General features: G+C 44.0%; 1 protein-coding gene across 2 annotated transcripts in view; it reads left to right on the top strand.

Annotated features, from left to right (window-relative positions):
- Positions 1–20001, top strand: part of zgc:110366 (uncharacterized protein LOC550476 homolog) — a 162489-nt gene extending 142488 nt beyond the window's left edge. Inside the window, exons 8-9 of one of the 2 annotated variants that reach the window (XR_010975537.1) lie at positions 4769–4905; positions 19945–20001. The gene's annotated coding sequence lies outside the window, so the exon portion shown is untranslated. Of the gene's footprint in view, positions 1–4768; positions 6706–19944 lie in introns of those variants that run through there. The other variant, XR_010975536.1, reaches the window with a different exon arrangement.
- Positions 20002–24891: the final 4890 nt, after the last annotated feature.

The raw sequence follows: 24891 nt of genomic DNA, 5'->3' as shown, positions 1-24891 counted from the left end.
ATAAACGGGAGGATATTGAGAGGGGTAGAAGAAGTAAAACCTTGGAGTACATGTTCACAGGTCCCTGAAGGTGGCAGGACAGGTAGATAGAGTGGTGAAAAAGGCATATGGAATGCCTTCCTTTATTGGCCAAGGTATAGAATTCAAAGGCAGAGATGTAATGCTGGAACTGTATAAAATGCTGGTTAGGCCACAGTTGGAATATTGCGTGCAGTTCTGTTCACATTACAGAAAGGACATAATTGCTCTGGAGAGAGTGCAGAGGAGATTTACAAGAATGTTGCCAGGGCTTGAAAGTTGCAGCTATGAAGAAATATTGAATCGGCTAGGGTTGTTACCCTTAGAACAGAGGAGGCTGAGGGGTGACTTAATAGAGGTGTACAAAATTATGAGGGGCCTAGAGTAGACAGGAAGGACCTGTTTCCCCTAGCAGAGAGGTCAATTACCAGGAAGCACAGATTTAAGGTGATTGGTAGAAGGATTAGAAAGGACTTGAGGAAAAACTTTTTCACCCAGAGGGTCATGGATGTCTGGAATTCACTGCCAGGAATTGTGGTGGAGGCAGAAACCCTCAATTCTTTTAAAATGTACCTGGACTTGCACCTGAAGTGCTGTAACCTGCAAGGCTATGGACCAGGTGCTAGAAAGTGGGCTTAGATTGGGCGGCTAGTTTTTTTTTCAGCCAGCACAGACAGGATGGGCTGAATGGTTCTGTGCTGTACTTTTTCTACGGTTCTATGCTTGGCTTTTCCTTAACTTTTCTTCCACCATTGCTTGCTGTCCATTTTTACCTCTGTGAGGGAGTTGGGGACATTTTACTATGTTAAAGGCACTATATAAATAGATGTTCTTGTTTGTTATATAGTTGCACAGCCAGCGCTGTATGCTTTGCGTAGTGTAGTTGACGCATTTCCCCAGGCTATGTAGATACATTCCACCAATGTGAAGAAAGAAATGCTTGCTCACCAATCAGATCTCTTTCAACCTTTCTTAGCGATGGTCATTAAAGAGCATATCAACTCCATCAGGATATATTCTCCAATATCCGAGTATCTTATGTCATGCAGGCCCCCACCTGCCAAGAATGAGGCACATTAATTTCATGACATGGAGATTAAATTTCAAATTGTTGCTGGAAAGAAGAGAAGGCCTGTTACAGGGAATTGCCAGGCCCCTGGCCGGAAAGACATTTTTGCATATTAGCAGACACTGTTGGAACAAAGGAGCTATCCCCTGCTCCCAAAAAATACACAGAACAAACCAGTTGGTCATGTGACCACACTGCTGGCCAATTTGGGGAGTTTTAAATTGTAGAGAGAGTGTTTGAACTGACAGAAGGCAGATTTGCTCCTAGACTGAGAACATCTCTCTCCTATCTGCTCCCACCTCTTTCTCACCAACTTCGGAATCCATTGAAGACACATGAACCCCAAGAGAGAAAAGTCTCCTACAGTGAACAAGGTTTAAGAAGAATACTGGACCCCAACGAAAAACAAGACCACATCTTCAATCAAGGATGCTATAGCGAGCTCGAAGCACAGTAACAAAGAACCCTCCTCAGAGACTGCCTCAAACCTCTCCACTTTATTTTTTCTTCTGCTCTTTTCTGTCTCTATTTGTATGTGCATATCACATATGCATGCTAGCGTGGGGCACGACGTGTATCTGTAGACGTTAACCGAATTAGAGTTTTAAGTTTAATAAAATTTCACCTTCTTTAAACCCAAGAAAGCCTGGTTGTGCTCATTTCTTTTCCTTATAATTGGAAAGTGATGAACAAGGATTCAACAAGGGGAAGCTAAAAACAATGTGTTTAAAAATAAAATGCTGTTACAGGAAGAACATGTGAAGGCTGAAAGGGAACCCTAGACCTCTTTCTCACCTGGTTATAAAACTTAGGACTTTTCCAAAGTTTCATCCTTACCGATGGTAGTTCAATGATATGGAATCTCCCATGGCAGGGTGATTGGATATTATTTTCTTCCACTTCTTACACCATCTTTATGATTTTTGTTTTCTTACCATAGCGGAAAGCTTTCATTCCTTCTGATCTGTTATTGGCAATGCGTAGGCCACTGTCTCTCCAAGATACAAGTGCTATAATGATCACCCTCTACAAGTACGTGTTTCAATATGTAGATGTTGTTTTTCTTCAGATTTTCGTCTGTTTCTTTCTCTCATCTCCTGAAGATACTAATTCGTGTTGGCATACTGTTCACAGGGACCAGCAGGCCTCTGGTATGGCATCATTCTTCATTTCACAGCTTAGACATAGTGCTGCCAAGCTATTCAGCTGTGGAGGGCATTACCACCAAGCCTGATCCCATGTCACATATTCACAATTCATGCAGGGGTCACTGGATAGTGATCTGGAGCTAGAAACCATGGCTGGGTTTCCTCTCCCTAACCCAGAGCTTCTGAGGAAAAATTATAGCTGTGATCAGCTAACTCAGAGCACAACAGAAATAGAATCCAGGGACTCTCTGATCCGTAGAGCCTAAATTTTTGGATTTGGATTTGGATTACGCCAGCAGGAAAAAAAACTGATAACCTCTAAATGTGAAATAATACTGATTAATAATCTAGGTGCATGCCTCAGTATTGTACCAGTATGTATCCATTGAACCTTCAGGTTAAACTGGTCATTCTTTTACATCAGAAAATTATGACTCTATCATTTTGACCCTTCAACTGCAATCCATCACAACACATTCAAATTAATTGATTCAATTATAAAATAAAACTTTGAAGGAAAGGATTTTGATGGGGGGAATCCCTGCAATGAATCGTGACATGTCCATGTTAATTGTAGAAAGTCAGACTCCACTAACATAAACATATGTGTCTGCGTGGGTTTCCTCCGGGTGCTCCAGTTTCCTCCCACATGCCAAAGACTTGCAGGTTGATAGGTAAATTGGCCATTAGCAATTGCCCCTAGTGGCGGTAGGGAAATATAGGGACAGGTGGGGATGTGGTAGGAATATGGAATTAGTGTAGGATTAGTATAAATGGGTGGTTGATGGTTGGCACAGACTCGGTGGGCCGAAGGGCCTGTTTCAGTGCTGTATCTCTTAAAAAAAAATATGTAGAAATGTTTGGCATGAATTTTGTTATCCTCCCACAGAATATGTTGAAGCATTTTGTAAGGTACTAATTTAAGCGTGAAACATTTTTGCATTCTGTAATTGATATGGAAACTGAGAAACTGCAGTTACTGGTCCCTCCAGAACTTCCTCTTTCAGGTACTAATAGGTGACGTGTTGTTCAATAACGTTCACAGGAAGCTGGCAAAGCAGGTGCAATTGGCAAAATTGGCAAGTGGCTTCTCATCGTTATAGTTCAGTAAACTTTATCAACTTTGCTTCCAATTTCCACCCTTCTCTCACCTTTACATGGTCCATCTCTGACACTTCCCTTCCCTTCCTCGACTTCTCTGTCTCCATCTCTGGGGATAGGTTGTCTACCAATATCCATTATAAGCCCACTGACTCCCACAGCTACCTCGACTACACTTCTTCACACCCTACCTCCTGTAAGGACTCCATTCCATTCTCCCAGTTTCTCCGTCTCCGACGCATCTGCTGTGATGGTGCTACCTTCCATGACGGTGCTTCTGATATGACCTCCTTTTTCCTCAACCGAGGATTTTCCCCCACTGTGGTTGACAGGGCCCTCAACCGTGTCCGACCCATTCCCCGCACCTCTACCCTCACCCCTTCCCCTCCCTCCCAGAACCGTGACAGGGTTCCCCTTGTCCTCACTTTTCATCCCACCAGCCTCCATATCCAAAGGATCATCCTCCGCCATTTTCACCACCTCCAGCGTGATGCCACTACCAGTTGCATCTTCCCCTCCCTTCCCCTGTCAGCATTCCGAAGGGATTGTTCCCTCCGCGACACCCTGGTCCACTCCTCCATTACCCCCACCACCTCATCCCCGTCCCAGGGCACCTTCCCCTGCGATCGCAGGAGGTGTAATACCTGCCCATTTACCTCCTCTCTCCTCACTATCCCAGGCCCCAAACACTCCTTTCAGGTGAAGCAGCGATTTACTTGTACTTCTTTCAATGTAGTATACTGTATTCGCTGCTCACAGTGTGGTCTCCTCTACATTGGGGAGACCAAGCGCAGACTGGGTGACCGCTTTGCGGAACATCTCCGCTCAATCCGCAAGCAGGACCCTGAACTTCCGGTTGCTTGCCATTTCAACACTCCCCCCTGCTCACATCTCTGTCCTGGGATTGCTGCAGTGTTCCAGTGAACATCAACGCAAGCTCGAGGAACAGCATCTCATCTACCGATTAGGCACACTACAGCCTGCCGGACTGAACATTGAGTTCAATAATTTCAGAGCATGACAGCCCCCGATTTTACTTTCATTTTTAGTTATTTTTTCTTCCTTTTTTTTACATTCTTTTTTACATTTTTTACAATCTTTTTTTGCATTTATTTAATTTCATCTTAGTTTGTTCAGTTTGCTTACCCACTGTTTTTTTTCAGGTTTGCACTTGCTGCTGTTCAATATTCAGTGTATTTACACCTAATCTGTACTAATGCTTTGTCTTTCAACACACCATTAACATATTGTTTGCCTTTGCTCCGTGACCTTTTGGTCAGCTATGTGGCCTGGTCCAATCTGCACCTTCTCCTTTGTTATTTCTTGCCCCACCCCCACCTCACTTGCTTATAATCTGTGACTTTTCTAATATTTGTCAGTTCCGAAGAAGGGTCACTGACCCGAAACGTTAACTCTGCTTCTCTTTCCACAGATGCTGCCAGACCTGCTGAGTGTTTCCAGCATTTCTTGTTTTTGTTTCAGTAAATCTGGGACTTACTGGAAGAAGATCACTGACACCAGCGGCGAATTTGGTGTCATACCTGTAGCTACTGAAGACTTGCCTAACAGGTACATTTAACCCAGTTTATATACATGATGCTGCTAGCATAGAGCTGGGTTTAAGAAGAACAGGGTGGAAATTAGACCTGCTAAACTTACTGGTGGTGAAATGAGCATTGGTTATGTATTTTTCTAATTTGTGTTGATATGCAGCACAATGATTATAACAAAAACTATTACTAGCTTCCCTAAAATTTGGGGCCGTTTAGATCAGGAAAGTTTGAGGTTCAATCATCTGTCAGTATTGAGTTAGCTGATCTTAGCCAAAGATGGTGCAGTCCCTGTAATTACCATTCAGCATTACCATCGCTGAATCCCCCAGTATCAGCATCCTTGGGGTTACCATTAACCAGAAACTGAACTGGGCCAGCCACATAAATACTGTGGCTACAAGAGCAGGTTAGAGGCTGGGAATTATGCAGCGAGTAACTCACCTCCTGACTCCCCAATGCCTGTCCACCATCGACAAGGCACAAGTCAGGAGTGTGATGGAATACTCTCCACTTGCCTGGATGGGTGCAGCTCCAACAACACTCAAGAAGCTCGACACCATCCAGGAAAAAGCAGCCTGCCTGATTGGCACCCCATCCACCACCTTCAAAATTCACTCCTTTCACCACCGACGCAGAGTGGCAGCAGTGTGTACCATCTACAAGATGCACTGCAGCAACACACCAAGGCATCTTTGACAGCACCTTCCAAACCTGCGACCTCGACCACCAAGAAGGACAAGGGCAGCAGATGCGCGGGATCACCACCACCTGCAAGTTCCCCTCCAAGCCACACACCACTCTGACTTGGAACTATATTTCCGTTCCTTCACTGTTGCTGGGTCAAAATCCTTGAACTCCCTTCATAACAGCACTATGGATGCACCTACACCCCAAGAACTGCAGCAGTTCAAGAAGGCAGCTCACCACCACCTTCTTAGGGGCAGTCAGGGATGGGCAATAAATGCTGGCCTAGCCAGCGGCACCCACATCCCATGAATGAATAAAACAAAATTGCTTCAACGCACTCAAATTAGGGAGAGGAAAGTTGGCCAGGGTTTCTGTTTCTGATTACAATCCAATAACTCCTGCTGGAAATATTCATCTGTAGATGTCAAGTGAAAACAGGATGCTTGCCAGCACTCAGTCTGTAAGCTCACACATGATAGCCAACTGAGCAAGGGACTCGCCTAACAAAGAGTTAATGACCAGGAGGGAAGGGCAGAAAAAGAGCAAACAGGCAGTAAAAAGAGGGTGAAAAAAACAAGGGGAAGGCCCAGTTTTGAACCTCCCTCCCAAATTCCAGTGTTAAACATTAGCTTTTTTAAAGTATACTTTTTAAAATATAGTTCCACAATTTAAGCTTCTGTTTCGTTGGATGAATTAACTTGCCACGAATATATAATTGTCCAGCCAAAGGCTGTTATGTTAGTTCTTGTGCGATATTAGCTTATACTGTATTAGTGTTTTATAATATTGACTGATATATTAATGCCTTTGTGATATTAGCTGGTCTTTTTGTGGTCTTAGCTGATACTGTATTAATGCTTAATTTGTGTAGCCGTACTATTGTTTGAAACTTAGGTCTTTGGGCCCTTGGAACTGTCTCAATATTTTCAGATGATCAGACACATTCTGAAAAGTTTGAAAGTGACTGACATTACCAATTCAGAAAATTTGCTCTAATGCATTTAGTACAGTTAGTCCTACAGACTTGCTACATTGTAACTAGCACATGAAATGTTGCATGCTTAGTCTATTGCACTTGGCACCTGTTCAGTCTAATGTAATAACAAGTGCTGCATTTTTATAAATAAAATCAGTAATGGATGCCTGGTGCATTGTTGCTGACACAGATGGTATAACATATTGAGTCTATTGTCATGGATGAATCAGAACTTTCTCCAGGGATGCATTGGGAAGGCTGAAGCCATCTTACTTAGCTCTTATTCAAAATTCTATACCCTTGCCTCCGACTTCATCCTCTCCCCAACTGCTTTCTCAGGCGGGTCTTGTTTTGTTCAATTCTGAGCTGAGTTTTAAATCCCATATCCTGCCTGTCACCAAGATCATTTACTATGCTTTCATAACATAACTAAGCCTCTTTCCACCACTGAAACTTAACCAGGCTTTTATCACCTCCAGACTTGACATCTCCAATGCCCTCCTCAGCAGCCACCCAAACCTTGCTCTACTCAAACACCAACTTGTTCAAAACTCCACTGCTGCATCAAGTCCTACTTGCCCATTGCTGTCCTCATTGGCATGCACCACTGGTGTACTGAATGCAAAGTCCTTGTCCCTCCCATGAATGGATCCCATCCTATCTCTCCAACTCTACATCCTAGCTTATGGCTTTTGGCCTCTGGTGCTTCTTAGTCCACTATTGGTGACAGATCTTAACTGACCCACCTAAACCTCTCCATCTTCAAACTATCCTTTCAGTCATCTTCTGCTCACTATCTGTTTCTCCTTTGTGAAATGCATGAGGATGTTTACTCTATTAAAAATGCAATAAAAATGTAAGTTGTTGCAGTAAAACAATTGGCATTGTCAGTCCTATATGCTTCATACAGTGCATTTGGCAGTCAGCACTGCTACTGAGCTCCTCATTTGCAACCCCTCTGGGGTTTTCTACATTGAACTGAAAAGGTTATCTTTAGGTTATTGCTGGACCACCTTGTCTTTTAAAAGATTTTTACATAAAAAGGGAAGAACAATGCATCCCACGAGACTGGGCTGGCCCTGTGGTCTTTGGCAGGGTCTCTCCCACTCTCTTTACCCCGTCAAATTTTTAAATCATTGCCCACCTCCAAGGTTATTTTTAATTTCAAGGTTAGTCAATATTTTTAGTTGTGATCATGTGTTAACCATTAACTTCAATAACATTTAGCCTTGTATAAAAGCAAAGAAGGGACTTTTTACAACTGCTGGTCTCCCACATTTTACTCTCCGTAAACTTAAAGTCACCCAAAACTCTGCTGCCCATGTCTTAATTTGTACCAAGTCCTGTTCACCTATCACGCTGATCTACATTGGATCCCAGTCAAGCAATGCCTTGATATTATAATTTTCATCCTTGTTTTCAAATCCTTCCATGGCCTTGCCCCTCCCTATCTCTGTAATCTCCTCCAGACCCACAACCCACTCGGATATCTGTGCTTATCTAATTCTGGCCTGTTGAGCATCCCCAATTTTAATCGCTCCACCATTGGTGGCTGCACCTTCAGTAGCCTAGGATCTAAGCTCTGGAATTACCTCCCTTCATCTCTCTGTCTCTCTACCTCGCTTTCCTCCTTTAAAATGCTCATTAAAACGTACCTCTAAAATTGGAGAAGATAATTGCTGTTACAACAGTTGAAAAAATGAAGCCATACAAGTTCTTGACATTGATGTAATGGAGTATCAGAAGATAGCTTTGATATTCATAAAAGACCTCTAAATAACCAGAGAATGAGGCATGTATAGAAACACTAGATTATATGAGTCATGATGAAGTAAAGATATGTACTGCAGGAATCAATTTACAAGGAGTCAAATCACCCTCCTGCAAGGGTGATTACAATTTCCAGGATGCAAAACATTTGGCAGGAAGTGAAGGGAAAGAATGTGTACACCTCAAAGACCAAAAACCACAACAACTTGTATTTATATAGCACCTTTAACGTAATAAAATGTCCCAAGGCATTTCACAGGAGCATTATAAAGCAAAATTTTACATTGAGCCACATAAAGAGATATTAGGGCTGCGCCTTAAAGGTGGAAAGAGAGGTGGAGCGGTTTAGGAGGAGAATTCCAGAGCTTAGGACCTTGGCAGCTGAAGGCATGGCCACCAATGGTGGAGCGATTAAAATCAGGGATGCTGGGTGTTCTCGTACACCAGTCGCTGAAGGTAAACATGCAGGTGCAACAGGTGGTAAAATAGGCAAATGGTATGTTGGGCTTCATAGCGAGAGGATTCGAGTACAGAAGCAGGGATGTCTTGCTGCAATTATACAGGGCCTTGGTGAGGCCACACCTGGAATATTGTGTGCAGTTTTGGTCTCCTTATCTGAGGAAGGATGTTCTTGCTATAGAGGGAGTGCAGCGAAGGTTTACCAGACTGATTCCTGGGATGGCGGGACTGACGTATAAGGAGTGATTGAGACGGTTAGGATTATATTTGCTGGAGTTCAGAAGAGTGAGGGGGGATTTCATAGAAACCTATAAAATTCTAACAGGACTTGACAGGGTAATAGGTTAATTGGCCATTATAAATTGCCCCAGTATAGGTAGGTGGTAGGGAAATATATAGGGACAGGTGGGGATGTGATAGGAATATGGGATTAGTGTAGGATTAGTATAAATGGGTGGTTGATGGTCGGCACAGACTCGGTGGGCCGAAGGGCCTGTTTCAGTGCTGTATCTCTAAACTAAACTAAAACTAAACTAAATGCAGGAAGGATGTTCCCGATGGTGAGGGAGTCCAGAACCAAGGATCATAGTCTAAGGATACGGGGTAAATCTTTCAGGACTGAGATGAGGAGAAATTTCTTCACCCTGAGAGTGGTGAGCCTGTGGAATTCGCTACCACAGAAAGCAGTCGAGGCCAAAACATCGTCTGTTTTCAAAAAGGAGTTAGATATAGCTCTTGGGTCTAAAGGGATCAAAGGGTACGGGGCGAAAGCGGGAACAGGTTACTGAGTTGGAAGATCAGCCATGATCATAATGAATGGTGGAGCAGGCTCGAAGGGCTGAATGGCCTACTCCTGCTCCTACTTTCTATGTTTCAAGAGGCCAGAATTAGAGGAGTGCAGATATCTCAGAGGGTTGTAGGTCTGGAGGAGATTACAGAGATAGGGAGGGGCAAGGCAATGGAGGGATTTGAAAACAAGGATGAGAATTTTAAAATCATGGCATTGCTTAACCAGGAGCCACTGCAAATCAGCGAGCACAGGGGTGATGGGTGAAAGGACTTAGTACAAGTAAGGACATGGGCAGCAGAGTTTTGGATGACCTCAAGTTTACCGAGGGTAGAATGTGGGAAGCCAGCCAGAAGTGCGTTGGAATAATTAAGTCTAGCAGTAACAAAGGTATGAATGAGGGTTTCAGCAGAGAAGAGCTGAGATGGGGCGAAGTCGGGCAATGTTATGGAGATGGAAATAGGCCGTCTTAGAGATTGCGCAGATATGTGGTCAGAAGCTCATTTTGAGGGTCAAATATGACACCAAGGTTGTGAATAGTCTGGTTCAGCCTCAGACAGTCGCCAGGGCGAATGATGGAGTCAGAAGCTAGATAATGGAGATTGCAGTGGAGACTGAAGACAATGTTTTCCTAATAATTAATTGGAAGAAATGTCTGTTCATCCGTACCAGATGTCAGGCAAGCAGGCTAATAATTTAGAGTAATTAGAGGAGTCAAGAGAGGTGGTGGTGAGGTAGAGCTGGGTATCATCAGTGTTTAAAAAGAATGAGGATGGATAGTTTACCTTTGTCATAGCACAAAGGATGTTATTTGTGACTTTGATAAGAGCCATTTCAGTCCTGAGGCGGGGGGGAAGAGACCTGATTCGAGTGACATAGGCTTCTAGGAAAGATCATCAAGGCAGTGCATGAATATTACTGTCATTTAGAGAAAGACAAATATGAACCTGATGGAAATTTGCATTGTTAATAAAAATGCAAGAGAGCCAGGTTGACAGACAGATGTTCATCAGAACGTGGCATGCAAGATGCAATTTAAAACATCAAGGTGATATACATTAGAATATACAAGTCATGACGGGATGGAGAAATATTCTGTCGGAGTCACTAAACATAACCCCAATCTCCTGCCCACTCCAATATCCCCATTTCTTATTTTTGAAAAGTCGAACTTAGAGCAACAGCCGGTGGACATCAAACCCCAAAGGTTCTGATAAAATACACCTAGGACGTCACTGAGCTTTTGGCAGGGGGTTGGACAATCCATGGAACTAGAAATTGGGTTGTCCTGATTTTTGGGCACGGAGCCAGGATTTGCAACCTTCCTACACCTGTTCAAATCAAGGTGGGCAGAATGCAATTTTCATCTAGCCACCTCATTTGACTGGTAGTAGCATTGGGCTAAGCGGCTCCCGTGCTGCTCCATTGCTCTATGTGCTGCCTGCAGCCTCTGCGCACAGCAGAGGGGACCAGTATGATGTTGGGCGACCATGTGCTTCAGGCAGCCTGCTCCTCTTAAAGACTCATTGCCTATTAAAGGGAAGGTAAACACCTGAAATTACAGCTGATGGAAAATCATTTTGTAAGATTGGAAGGTCTCAGCAGGCAAGCGAGAGGGCTTCCCTGTTTAGTGCACCACACTGGAGGCTCTGGTCACTGAGGTGGATTCCAGGAGGGAGGCAATGTTGCCCCAGGTGGGAAAGAAACCATCAAAAAAACAGCCTGAAGAGGGAATGGGAGCACATAGCCCAGGGGGCGACTGCCCAGAGGCTGGCACCACGGATGTAGCAGCAATGCAGCAAAATGTACAATGACCTCCCACAGGTGGCCTAGATGAGTGAATACATCCTCACAGTACATCTCATGCCCACCACACCAGCCACCTCTCACTCTGCTCAATGAACCACACCCCATTACTCACCCAGCAGCATTCCTGGCACTCAGGACATGCAGCTGAGAGTTGAGCCCAGAGGCATTACTTAGTGTGCAGGTAGGTGATTGGTTGGTGAGTTTTAAGGGGAATTTTCTCACTCTCTGCTGGTTGGAGTCATACCTAGCACAAAGGAAGGTGGTTGTGGTTGTTGGAGGTCAATCATCTGAGCTCCAGGACATCACTGCAGGAGTTCCTCAGGGTAGTATCCTAGGCCCAATCATCTTCAGCTGCTTCATCAATGAGCTTCCTTCAATCATAAGATCAGAAGTGGGGATGTTCGCTGATGATTGCACAATGTTCAGCACCATTCGCAACTCCTCAGATACTGAAGCAGTCCGTGTAGAAATGCAGCAAGACCTAGACAATATCCAGGCTTGGGCTGATAAGTGGCAAGTAACATTCGTGCAACACAAGTGCCAGGCAATGACCATCTCCAACAAGAGAGAATCTAACCATCTCCCATTGACATTCAGTGGCATTACCATCGCTAAATCCCCCACTATCAACATCCTAGGGGCTAACATTGACCAGAAACTGAACTGGAGTAGCCTTATAAATACCGTGGCTACAACAGCAGGTCAGAGGCTAGGAATCCTGCGGCGAGCAACTCACCTCCTGACTCTCCGAAGCGTGTCCACCATCTACAAGGCACAAGTCAGGAGTGTGATGGAATACACTCCACTTGCCTGGATGGGTGCAGCTCCAACAACACTCAAGAAGCTCGACACCATCCAGGACAAAGCAGCCCACTTGATTGGCCACCCCATCCACAAACATTCACTTCCTCCATCACCGACGCACAGTGGCAACAGTGTGTACCATCTACAAGATGCACTGTAGCAACACACCAAGGCTCCTTAGACAACATCTTCCAAAACCGCAACCTCTACCAACTAGAAGGACAAGGACAGCAGATGCATGGGAACACCACCACCTGCAAGTTCCCCTCCAAGTCACACACCATCCTGACTTGGAACTATATCGCCGTTCCTTCACTGTCGCTGGGTCAAAATCCTGGAACTCCCTTCCTAACAGCACTGTGGGTGTACCTACCCCAAATGGACTGCAGCGGTTCAAGAAGGCAGCTCACCACCACCTTCTCAAGGGCAATTAGGGATGGGTAATAAATGCTGGCCTGGCCAGCGACGCCCACATCCCATGAATGAATTTTTTTAAAACTCTAAACTGGGGCAGTAGTTTAAACTGGTACTAGGGAGATATAAGTCTTGTATTAAATTTATAGCTTAACTAGTTGAACGACTTAAATAACTATAAATAATCATTGAGCGATATTTCTAAACTTGAAACTTAATTAGTTAAATAACACAGGAAAGGTGTTGTGTTGCAGCTGTAGCATGTGGGATCTGGTGGATACCAGTGTGATTCACAGCAACCACATCTGCAGTAAGTGTCTACAACTCGAGGAACTTTGGCTCAGAGTCGATGAGCCGGAATCCGAGCTTTGGACTCTGCGATGCATCAGGGAGGGATAAAGTCACTTTGTTCCAGGAGGCAGTCAGACCCCTTAGGCTAGATACTTCAGATTTGTTCTGTGGTCAGGGACAGGACGGTGTGACTACGAGTGAGGTAGGTATGGGGAACCAGAAAATATCAATGGAGGAGCCTCATCCCTTGCACTTGTCCAACAGGTTTGGATGTTCTCTTCTTGTGTGGACGAGAGCAGGAACTGCAGAGAGAGATGAGCAAACTGACCACAGCACCGTGGTGCAGGGGGCCATTCAAGTGAGGGAAGTAAAAAGGAACATAGTTGTAGTAGTTAGGGGAATAGATACTGTTCTCTGCAGCTGAGAGCATGAGTCCCAAAGGCTGTGTTGCCTGCCTGGTGCCAGGGTTAAGGACATCTCCATGGGGCTAGAGAGGAACTTGGAGTGGGATGGGAAGGCTCCGGTTGTCGTGATCCACATGGGTAACAACAACATAGGTAGGACTAAGAAAGAGGTTCTGCTGAGGGAGTATGAGCACCTCGGGGCTAAATTAGAAAGCAAAACCACGAAGGTAATAATCTCTGCATTACTATCTGAGCTACGAGCAAATTGGCATAGGGTAAATAAGTTCAGAGAATTGAATGCTTGGCTCAATGATTGGTGTGGGAGAAATAGGTTTCGATTCATGGGGCACTGACATCAGTACTGAGAAAAGAGAGAGTTGTACCTTTGGGATGGCCTTTACCTCAACTGCTCTGGGACAAGTATCTTTGCGAATCATATAACTTGGGCTGTAGAGAAAGTTTTAACTAAACAGTGGGGGAGAGGGGGTCATGTGAGGGGAGATTTGGAAAGTTAAAGAGAAAGGACAAGGCAATAGTGCAGGGTAGCAATATTGTTAATGATAACCAGAGTGTGACAAGAAGAGACAGAGTGTACAAACCTAAGAGTGCACCAGCAAATAAGGTCAGAGTGGGGAAAAATGGTAAAAAGACAGAATTAAAGGATCTTTATCTGAATGCACGCAACATTCATAACAGGGTGGATGAATTGATCACACAAATAGAAATAAATGAGTATGACATAATAGCCATTACAGAGTCATGGTTGCAAGGAGACCAAGGCTGGGAACTGAATATTCAAGGGTATTTGACATTTCAGAAGGATAAGAAGAAAGGAAAAGGAACTGGGCTAGCTCTGTTAATAAAGGATGAGATCAGTACAGTAATGAGAAATGATCTCGGCTCAGATGATCAAGATGTAGAATCGGTTTGGATGGAGATAAGCATAACAAAGGAAAGAAGTCACGAGTGAGAGTCGTTTATAGGCCCCCAAACAGTAGCAAAACTGTAGGACAGAATATAAATCAAGATAAAATGGGGGCTTCTAGGGAAGGTACTGCAATAATCATGGAAGATTTTAATCTTCATATTGATTGGATGAATCAAACTGGCAACGGCAGCATGGAGGATGAGTTCATAGAGTGTATTTGGGACAGTTTCTTAGAACAATACATTCTGGAGCCAACCAGGGAGCAGGCTATTTTAGACCTAGTAATGTGGAATGGGACAGGATTAATTAATGACCTCGTAGTAAAAGATCCTCGAGACAAAAGTGATCATAAGATGATGGAATTTCATATTCAGTTTGAGGGTGAGAAACTTGGGTCTGAAACTAGTGTCTTAAACTTAAATAGAGGCAATTACAAGCAGAGGAAGACAGAGTTGGCTACAGTGGACTAGGAAAATAGGTTAAAAGGTAAGAAGGTAGAGAACCAGTGGCAGACATTTAAGGAGATATTTCATAACTCTCAACAAAGATATATTCCGTTGAGAAAGAAAGACTCTACGAGAAAGATGCACCATTCATGGCTAACTAAGGAAGTTAAGGATGGTATCAAATTGAAAGAAAAGGCGTAAAATGCTGCAAAGATTAGTGGTAGGCAAGAAGATTGGGAAAATTTAGAAACCATCAAAGGGTGGCTAAAAACAATAAAGAAGGAGAAATTACAGTATGAGAGTAAACTAGCAAGAAATATAAAAACAGACAGTAAAAACTTCGACAAGAATGTAAAAAGGAAAAGAGTTGGTAAAGTAAGCCTTGGTCCCTTAGTGGATGAGACTGGGGAATTAATAATGGGAAACAAGGAAATGGCAGAGACTTTGAACAAGTATTTTGTATCTGTCTTCACAGTAAAAGACACAAAAAGCATCCCAAGAATAGTAGAAAATCAAGAGGCAAAAGGGAAGGAGGAACTTAAAACAATCACCATCACTAGAGAAAAAGTACTAGGGAATCTCATGGGACTACAGAAGAGCAGTGGGGGGCATTCAAAAAGGAAATGGGGAGGGTACAGGCCCAACATGTTCCCTCTAGGGTAATAGGTAGGAGCAACAAGCCCAGAGAACCATGGATGACCAGAAACATTCAGGGTATGATGAGAAGGAAAAAAGAGGCTTTTAGCAAATACAAGGAGAGCAAGTCAATGGAAGCATTAGTGGAAGACAGAAAGTGTACTATGGAGCTTAAGAAAGCAATAAGGAGAGCAAAGAGGGGATATGAGAAAGCTCTGGCTGGTAAAAGTAGGGAAAATCCCAAGATATTTTTCTATAAGTATATCAATGGGAAGAGGATAACCAGGGAAAGAGTAGGACCCATTAGGGACCAAGGGGGAAATTTGTGGGTGGAGCCAGAGGACATTGGTAGGGTGTTGAATTAATACTTCACATCTGTCTTCACCCAAGAGAATGAGGATGTAGATATGGAACTTAGAGAGAGAGACTGTGAGGTTCTTGAGCAAATTGTCATAGGGAGTGACAAGGTATTGGAGGTTTTGGAAGGCTTAAAAGTGGACAAATCTCCAGGTCCGGACGATTTGTGTCCCAGGATGCTGTGGGAGGCGAGGGTGGAGATTGCAGGGGCTCTGACCCTCATTTTTAATTCCTCTCTGACCACAGGGGAGGTGCCAGAGGACTGGAGAACAGCTGATGTGGTCCCACTATTTAAGAAAGGTTGTAGAGATAAGCCAGGGAACTACAGACCAGTGAGTCTCACGTCAGTGGTAGGGAAACTATTGGAGAAAATTCTGAAGGAGAGAATCTATCTCCAATTGGAGAGGCAAAATTTGATTAGGAATAGTCAGCATGGCTTTGTCAGAGGGAGGTCATGCCTAACAAATTTGATTGAATTTTTTGAGCATGTGACCAGGTGTGTAGATGAGGGTAGCGCAGTTGATGTAGTTTACATGGATTTCAGCAAAGCCTTTGACAAGGTCCCACATGCAAGACTTATCAAGAAAGCAAATGCACATGGGATACAAGGTAACTTGATAAGGTGGATTCAAAATTGGCTTAGCTGTAGGAGACAGAGAGTGATGACAGACGGCTGTTTTAGTGACTGGAAGCCAGTGTCCAGTGGCGTACCACAGGGATCTGTGCTGGGTCCCCTATTGTTTGTCATTTATATAAACAACATATATGACTATGTGGGGGGGTAGGATCAGTAAGTTCGCAGATGACACAAAGACTGGCCGAGTGGTTAACAGTGAGGTGGAGTGTCTTAGGTTACAGTAAGATATAGACGGGATGGTCAGATGGGCAGAAAAGTGGCAGATGGAATTTAACGCTGAAAAGTGTGAGGTGATGCACTTTGGAAGGAGTAATGTGACACGGAAGTATTCAATGAATGGCCTGACACTGGGAAGTTCCGAGGAACAAAGGGAACTTGGCGTATTTGTCCATAGATCTCTGAAGGCAGAAGGGCAGGTTAATAAGGTGGTGAAAAAGGCATATGGGACACTTGCCTTTATCAATTGAGGCATAGATTACAAAAGCAGGGAGGTCATGTTGGAGTTGTGCAGAACTTTGGTAAGGCCACAGCTGGAGTACTGTGTGCAATTCTGGTCGCCACATTATAGGGAGAATGTGATTGCATTGGAGGGGGTGCAGAGACGATTCACCAGGATGTTGCCTGGGATGGAACATTTAAGTTATGAAGAGAGGTTGGATAGGCTTGGGTTGTTTTCGCTGGAGCAGAGAAGACTGAGGGGTGACCTGATCGAGGTGTACAAGATTATGAGGGGTATGGACAGGGTGGATAGGGAGCAGCTGTTCCCTTTAGTTGAAGAGTCAGTTACGAGGGGACACAAGTTTAAGGTGAGGCGCGGGAGGTTTAAGGGGGACTTGAGGAAGAACTTTTTTACCCAGAAGGTGGTGACGGTCTGGAATGCCCTGCCTGGGAGGGTGGTAGATGCAGGTTGCCTCACATCCTTTAAAAAGTACCTGGATGAACACTTGGCATATCATAACATTCAAGGCTATGGGCCAAGTGCTTGCAAATGGGATTAGGTAGACAGGTCAGGTGTTTTAATGCATCGGTGCAGACTCGATGGGCCGAAGGACCTCTTCTGCACTGTATTATTCTGTGACTCTGTGATTCTGTGACTAAAGGCTAACAAGTCCCCTGGACCTGACGGCTTGCATCCTAGGATCTTAAAAGAAGTGACAGCAGAGATAGTGGATGCATTGGTTGTAATCTTCCAAAATTCCCTAGACTCTGGAAAGGTCCCAGCGGATTGCAAAACCTCAAATGTAACACCTCCATTCAAGAAAGGAGTGAAACCGAAAGGACGAATCTGTGGACCAGTAAACCTAAAATCTGCCATTGGGAAAATGTAAAATTTAGGTTTGGGAGTGACAGATACCCAAAGGGGGTGGAGCTCATAATGTGATATTAAAGCTATATATTAAGACGTAACAGTTTAAATATAATGTATGTTAAGAAGCGGCAGTTTAAATATGATGATACATAAGCTAAATAGACAGAAAAGGCATATGACCTGTAACAGGTGAACAGATTACCGATATCAGATCATATGGTGGGGCAGAACAGTGTTGGCAGTCTCCCTGATGGATTAGGCAAGTGAGGTGTTGGTGATCAGGATCCTCAGTCTTCTTGAGCTAACTAAAGTGTTAGGACAAAGCCTAACACTTGGCCAAAGCTGAGCTTCAAGAAGCTCTCCTTCTGTCCGAAGAAGACTATTTCCCTCCCAAGCACCTGTTTATATACTTTATTCCTAGGGCTGGTGGTTTACCCTCTGTTAATCACTTGTCTGATCCCATTTGGTCAATGACCAGAGGACAGGTACCCAAGATGTAACCTCTCCCTCTCCATCAGTTTGGCTTGAGATCATTTTACAGCTTATATCATGCTGGATGTCATTTGCTTATGTCATGTTGGGTGTCATTTGTTAACTCCTGCCAGGCACTTGTATAGATAAAAGGCTACAAGGCACCACAAGACTCACCCCTATCAGCTTATGAATGTCTATATGGCCCCCTCGCAGACATCAAACTCCTTGGCCCTTACCTTTGTTTCATATCAGTCATGATCCTGGCTACTAAGAATTGTTTCCCTGTCCCTTCCTGAGAGAGAGAAAAGAAACAGCTTTCTGCCAGGCCATCACAATACTATGCCTACTAATTCTATAATATTCTTAAAGATGCCATTTCTTACAAAAATGCTAGAATCTATTATTAAGAAAGTAGTAGCAGGACATTTAGAAATTCAGAATACAATCGAGCAAAGTCACATGGTTTTATGAAAGGGAAATCGTGTTTGACAAATTTATTAGAGTTCTTTGAGGATGGAACAAGAAGGTAGATAAAGGGAAACCTGTACTGTATTTGTATGTGCAGTGTATTTGGATTTTCAAAAGGCATTCGATAAGGTGCCACATAAAAGGCTACTGCACAAGATAAGAGCTCATGGTGTTGGGGGTAATATATTTGCATGAATAGAGGATTGGCTAACTAACAGGAAACAGAGAGTTGGGATAAATAGGGTATTTTCAGGTCGGCAAACTGTAACTAGTGGAGTGCCACAGGGATCACTGCTGGGCCTCAACTATTTACAATCTATATTAATGACTTGGATGAAGGGACTGAGTGTATTGTAGCCAAATTTGGGAATGATACAAAGATAGGTAGGAAAGCAAGTGGTGAGAACAGAGTCCGCATCGGGAAATAGATGGGTTAAGTGAGTGGGCAAAAATTTGGCAGATGGAGAATAATGTGGGAAAATGTGAGGTTGTCCACTTTGGTGGAAAAATAGAAAAGCTGAATAATATTTAAATGGAGAGAGACTACAGAATGCTGCAGTACAGAGGGATCTGGGTGTCCTTGTATATGAATCACAAAAGGTTAGCATGCAATTACAGCAAGTAATTAGGAAGGCAAATAGAATGGGCCTTTATTGCAAGAGGGATGGAGTATAAAAGTAGGAAAGTCTTGCTACAACTGTACAGGGCATTGATGAGACCACACCTAGATTACTGCATACAGTTTTGGTATCCTTATTTACCATTGCAGCCAGTTCAGAGAAGGTTCACCAGGTTAATTTTTGGGATGAAGGGGTTGTCTTATAAAGAAAGGTTGAGCAGGTTGAACCGATACTCACTGGAGTTTAGAAGAATGCAAGGTGATCTTATTGGACCATGTAAGATTCTAAAGGGGCTTGACAGGGTAGATGCTGAGAGGATTTTCCCCTCGTGGGGGAATTTAGAACTAAGGGGCACTGCTTAAAAATAAGGAGATGGAGATGAGGAGGAATTTCTTCTCTCAGAAGGTCATTAATCTTTGGAATTCTCTTTGCGAGAGAGCAGTGGCGGCTGGATGATTGAATATATTCAAGGCTGACTTGAACAGATTTTTGATCGACAATGGAGTCAAGAATAATGGGGAGCAGGCTGGGGTTACGGCCACAATCAGATCAGTCATGATCTTATTGAATGGCAGAGCAGGCGCGAGGGGCCAAATGGCCTACTCCTGCTCCTACTTATGATGTTATGATCATTCACATACTCGAACTGCAACACACACATCTACCAATGCTGTCACCATCACACCCACCTCTCACACCTCCAGCTAGTCGGCTATGGCAGGCACATTGCCCAAGCTCAGTGCTACACAATCACTAACACTCTGCCCTCTCTCTTGCAGGAAAAGATTGCCCATAAAACGAGGGAGCAACAGTAGACTGAAAAGGGGCTCTACGCCTCCATCCCCTGAGCCCCCTGGAGGAGATGGTGCTCCACATCCTGGGGATGGAGGAACACAGCCCATAGCATCTGACGCAGCAGAGGTTGTCCAGGATAACCGTATGTGATAATCTTATTCCCCTTTTCTAGACCCTCGTCACTCTCATCCTCAGATGTGGCATTAAGTCGAAGATTCAGATTGTGTGACCATAGAAATCCTGCTGCCATGCAGACATAGACTGCCGCCATCATTGCTGCCATGCAGACTCAGACTGCTTCCATCATTGCTGCCATGCAGATTCAGACTGCTTCCATCATTGCTGCCATGCAGACTCAGACTGCTTCCATCATTGCTGCCATGCAGACTCAGACTGCTTCCATCATTGCTGCCATGCAGACTCAGACAGCTGCCATCATAGTTGCAGATTTCAGTGCACAAAGGGGCATGTAAGCTCTCACAGCAGTCCAACAATCTTTTCTCCAACAGATTGCTAGGATTGAGGAGGTGCCATCCCAGGGCAGTGCCAATGGCTCCATGGAGCACAAATCTGCTGTCCTTTCTCAGGATGATGGCATTCGTTCTCCCATCACTGCTACTCTGCCGGTGCCCTTGCTGGTGCCTCTCAGCCAGTCAGCCCGGACTGCTTCTACCCATGCCGAGGTGACGCAGACCAAAGTCAGGCTACTGGGCCCAGAGCTGCTTGAGGGCATTCTGCAAGGCCATCTGCAGTCTCCCCCAGTGAAAGTCAGCAGCCTTCTGCAGACCATGCTACAGCCTCTGGGATAGCACTGCATAGGAGCATGAGGTCAAGCAAAGGCACCCGCAAGACAGGCACTAAAGGAATTCACAAGGGTGATAGTTCATTCTTGTTTGTATCACTTGATGTGTTGTTGCTTAAAGATGTTTTGTGGAGGTTCTTGTTCATAGCTTTTATTGCTGAATGTTGGGCAAGGGGATGTTGTGATGTGGAACGTGAAATGAATGTGAGGGTGGTGATTGGTGGGTCCGTGTTGAGATGGGGAAGTTGTTTGAAGAGGAAGCGGAGCACGACAATCTACTGTGTGACATTCTGTCCAGTTACACAGGGTCAAGGATGCCTCCTCCCAGCATCTCCTGTTCCTCCTCCACACAGAGCTTCCTGTCTCTGCCTTCTCCGTTCCATTTCCTGGTCATACTGCAGATCATGAGGCAATCAAGAGCTGCCCCCATACCTAGGTCAGGTAATTGTCTCTTCTCCTTGACCGTATTCCCAAACTGACAGAATCCAGCACAGAGCTCCCATCAACCTGGTCTAAGCGCAACGCCACCATAGTGCCACTACAAGTGACAGTAAGCAAACAAAATTTGCACCCATGATCTTCACAGGTTGGTGGAGAGTGCAGAATTCATAGATTATCACATAATTCAGATGTTCTATGACTTTTGTGATATATTACATGTACTTGTCCACACACATTGACAAAACATCAAGGTGATACACATTAGAGTACACTGGATATGCAGAGTTGAGTATATGTACACCACAGAGTATATTATTATGGGCAGGTGGTAAGTGGTGTGGCTTCCACTTTTCACCTCCCAACTGACTGTAGATAGTGTTTTATTAAAAATGGTGCGTCAGTCCCTGAGTATTTTTAGGGTCAAATAAACAGACAAACGACTGTTTTATCTCGTGGGTATAAAAAAAGGAAGGTTAAATTTTTATTTAAACAACAATACCCGAATTGTTCACAACTTTCACCCGTTGACGCTTTCACACACACATATAGACACATAAAGATAGATAGATAGAAGGGAAAGGGTAAGATGCAATTAAAGTCCAAAGTGATGTAAGAGCTCATGGTTCACAGCCACATGTTGAAACTTCTCGGGAGAAAAGCCTGGATGTTTGCAGTGGTGAACTTGCTCAGGCATTGTAGATTTCAGGTGGTTAAAATTTCAGTCTGGAGGTGGTGATCATCTTTTAAGTTCTCTGCTGCAGCAAGCTGAAGTAGAGTATTAGCAGCAGAGCTTCTTCTTTAGCTGGACCGATCTCACAGCCTTTGGCTGGAACTGACTTTCTGTGGTCTTTGCTTGATCTTCCCTTTCTCTCCGGAGGACTACCTTTTAAGGTAAAAATCACATTTGAGTCTCTATCAGGTGACATGGGGCCCTCTTCCCTGGTGTGACCACACAATGGTCCAGGATATGGAAACCATTGCTCTCTGTTGATGTCTGGGTGGGGGAGTATTCTGTTACAATGGTGCTACTTCACACCTATTCAGCTTGGTTTGGGCTGTGGAGTCAGTTAGTCTTACAGAATCTTTGTTAGTTCATTCCTGTAGCTAGGAGTCATCAACATGTAGTGGGTTCCTTTCAATTTCAATGGGTTTTCCCAGAGCTAATTCAGACATAGTTAATGAGTTTCATCTTTGCAGACAGGCTTGCTTAATTGACAGTACAGGAGGGATCATCTGACCTTTACTCCATTTTGTCTGTGCTACAAATGTGCCGATTTTCTCGTGATTCATTTTAACAGTTGACTTTTTATTGTCATAATTCCTCCAGTTCATTGTTTATTTCATCACGGCTCCTTCCGAGCATGACAATGTGCTGGGAATATGTGGATCATACAATGAGTGCAATGCACTACCCAGCTGCATGTGTCCTCTATGATTACATATAAACTGCTATTTCTATGTCCATACAAAGCAATATCAGCTGAACGACATGACAGAGACAGTAAAACTTAATAGCCCACTTTATAATCTACCTCCTGAGAACAATAAGGAAAGAGATGATCTTGACTTGTCAGTCAGACAAAGTTAAGCTACAAACTGAGTGTAATGTAACTTCAGTCTGTTATAAAATCACATTTTAGAATTATCTATGTGATCCTGTGGAGCATCTGAAAACTTTACAAACTTAGTTTTCTGTATTTTAATGACAGAAGATGTCAACCATGCCCACCTACTCTCTCTCATAACTGTAAAAATTAATTATTGGGGAATGGACCAGCATTGCATGTGCGGAGATACCGTATCACTAATATCAGTGCAAGGTGCAACTGACAGTTATAATTAAACTCTGCCAGCTGCACATCATTTTACAGATACTAGTTTGCGAGCAGTAGCTGTAGCGTACCAACAACCATAATACATCCTCTGGCTTCTTCACAAAACAAGGGGAACGAAGTCATCCTCCAGTAAAACAAGAAGAGAATATTTACTATGACACCAAACATGACCACTGTCATTTGGATTAAACATCAGTATAAATACAGACGGTTTGGGGGTATTAGGTAGTGGCCCAGCTGTGGAAACACAAATGTCCAGAGATACCATAGGGATGGTTGAAGTATGACTGCTAGAAGCCCCATCCAACCTGAATGAGGATACTGACAATTCAGATTTCTTTCAGCATCGTTTATTTTTTCTCTCAGCAATAAGGCAGGCCCACATCTATAAACTAAAAAATGCACCTACTCCATGGAGAGAATGCTTTGGAGTTACCATCAGCATCAAGCCAGATGACCAACCCTGATTCAATAAGTGTAGAACAGGATGCCAGGAACAGCACCAGGCGGATCTGAGAATGTGGTGCCAAATTGGTGAAGCTACAACACAGGACTATAGGCATGCTAAACAGCAGAAGCAGCATGCTATAGATAGTGCTAGGCAATACCACAACCAAAGCTCTGCAATCCTGCCACATCCAGTCATGAATGGTGGTGGACAATTAAGCAACTAACAGCAGGAGGAGGTTCCATAAACATGCCTATCTTCAATGATAGCTGAGCCCAGCACGAGTACAAATTACAAGGTTGAAGTGTTCAGAACAACCTTCAGCCAGAAGTGCCGAGTGGATGATCCATCTCAGCCTCCTCCCGAGGTCCCACCCTCACAGCAGCCAGTCTTCAGCCACTGTGATTCACTTCAAGTGATATCAAGAAATGGCTGGATGCACTGGATACAGCAAAGGCTATTGTACATTCCGGCTGTAATGCTGAAAAACCGTGTTCCAGAATTAGCTGCACCTCGAGCTAAACTGTTCCAGTACAGCTACAACACTAGCATCTACCTAATGAAATGAAAAATTGCCCAGGTATGTCCTACCAACTAAAAAGGACAAATCCAATCCGGCCAATTACCATCCTATTAGCCTAATGAGCAAGGTAGCACAATGGTAATGTTGCTGGACTAGTAATCTAGAGGCCCAGACTAATGCTCCAGAGACACGAGTTCAAATCCCACCACGGCACCGGAGGGAATTTAAATTCAATTAATAAATCTGGAATAAAATGATACTGGAAACTACTGGATTGTCGTAATAAACCCATCTGATTCACAAATGTCCTTCAGGGGATGAAATCTGCCATCCTTACCAGGTCTGGCCTACACGTGACTCCAGATCCACAGCAATGTGGTTGACTCTTAACTGCTGTATGAAATGGTATAGCAAGCCACTCAGTTATATCAAACTGCTATAGAAAAGAGCACTGTGGATGCACCTACACCATATGTTCTGCACTGGTTCAAGAGGCCTTCTCAAGAGCAATTAGGGATGGGCAATAAATGATGGCCTTGCCAGCCATGCCCACATCCCAAAAGCAAATTTAAAAATATGCCTACTCTCAGTCAGCAGGTGTTGTCGGCAGCGTTATTAAGCAGCACTTACTTACCGGATGCTCAGTTTGGTTTTCACCAGGGCCATTCAGATCCAGACCTATTAATAGCCTTGATCTAAATGTGACCAAAAGAGCTGAATTCCAAAGGTGAGGTGAATGACTGCCCTTGATATCAAGGTAGCATTCAACTGACTGTGGCCCCAAGGAACCCTAGAAAAACTGAGGTCAGTGGGGCTCAGGAGGAAAACTCTCCAGTGACTGGTGTCATACTCAACATAAAGCAAGATGGTTGTCATCGTTAA

The sequence above is a fragment of the Heterodontus francisci genome, chromosome 8 (assembly GCF_036365525.1).
Source record: "Heterodontus francisci isolate sHetFra1 chromosome 8, sHetFra1.hap1, whole genome shotgun sequence".
In the NCBI taxonomy this organism is placed as follows: Eukaryota; Metazoa; Chordata; class Chondrichthyes; order Heterodontiformes; family Heterodontidae; genus Heterodontus; species Heterodontus francisci.
Note: the sequence above shows the minus strand (reverse complement) of the source record. Positions and strands in the feature narration are given on the sequence as shown.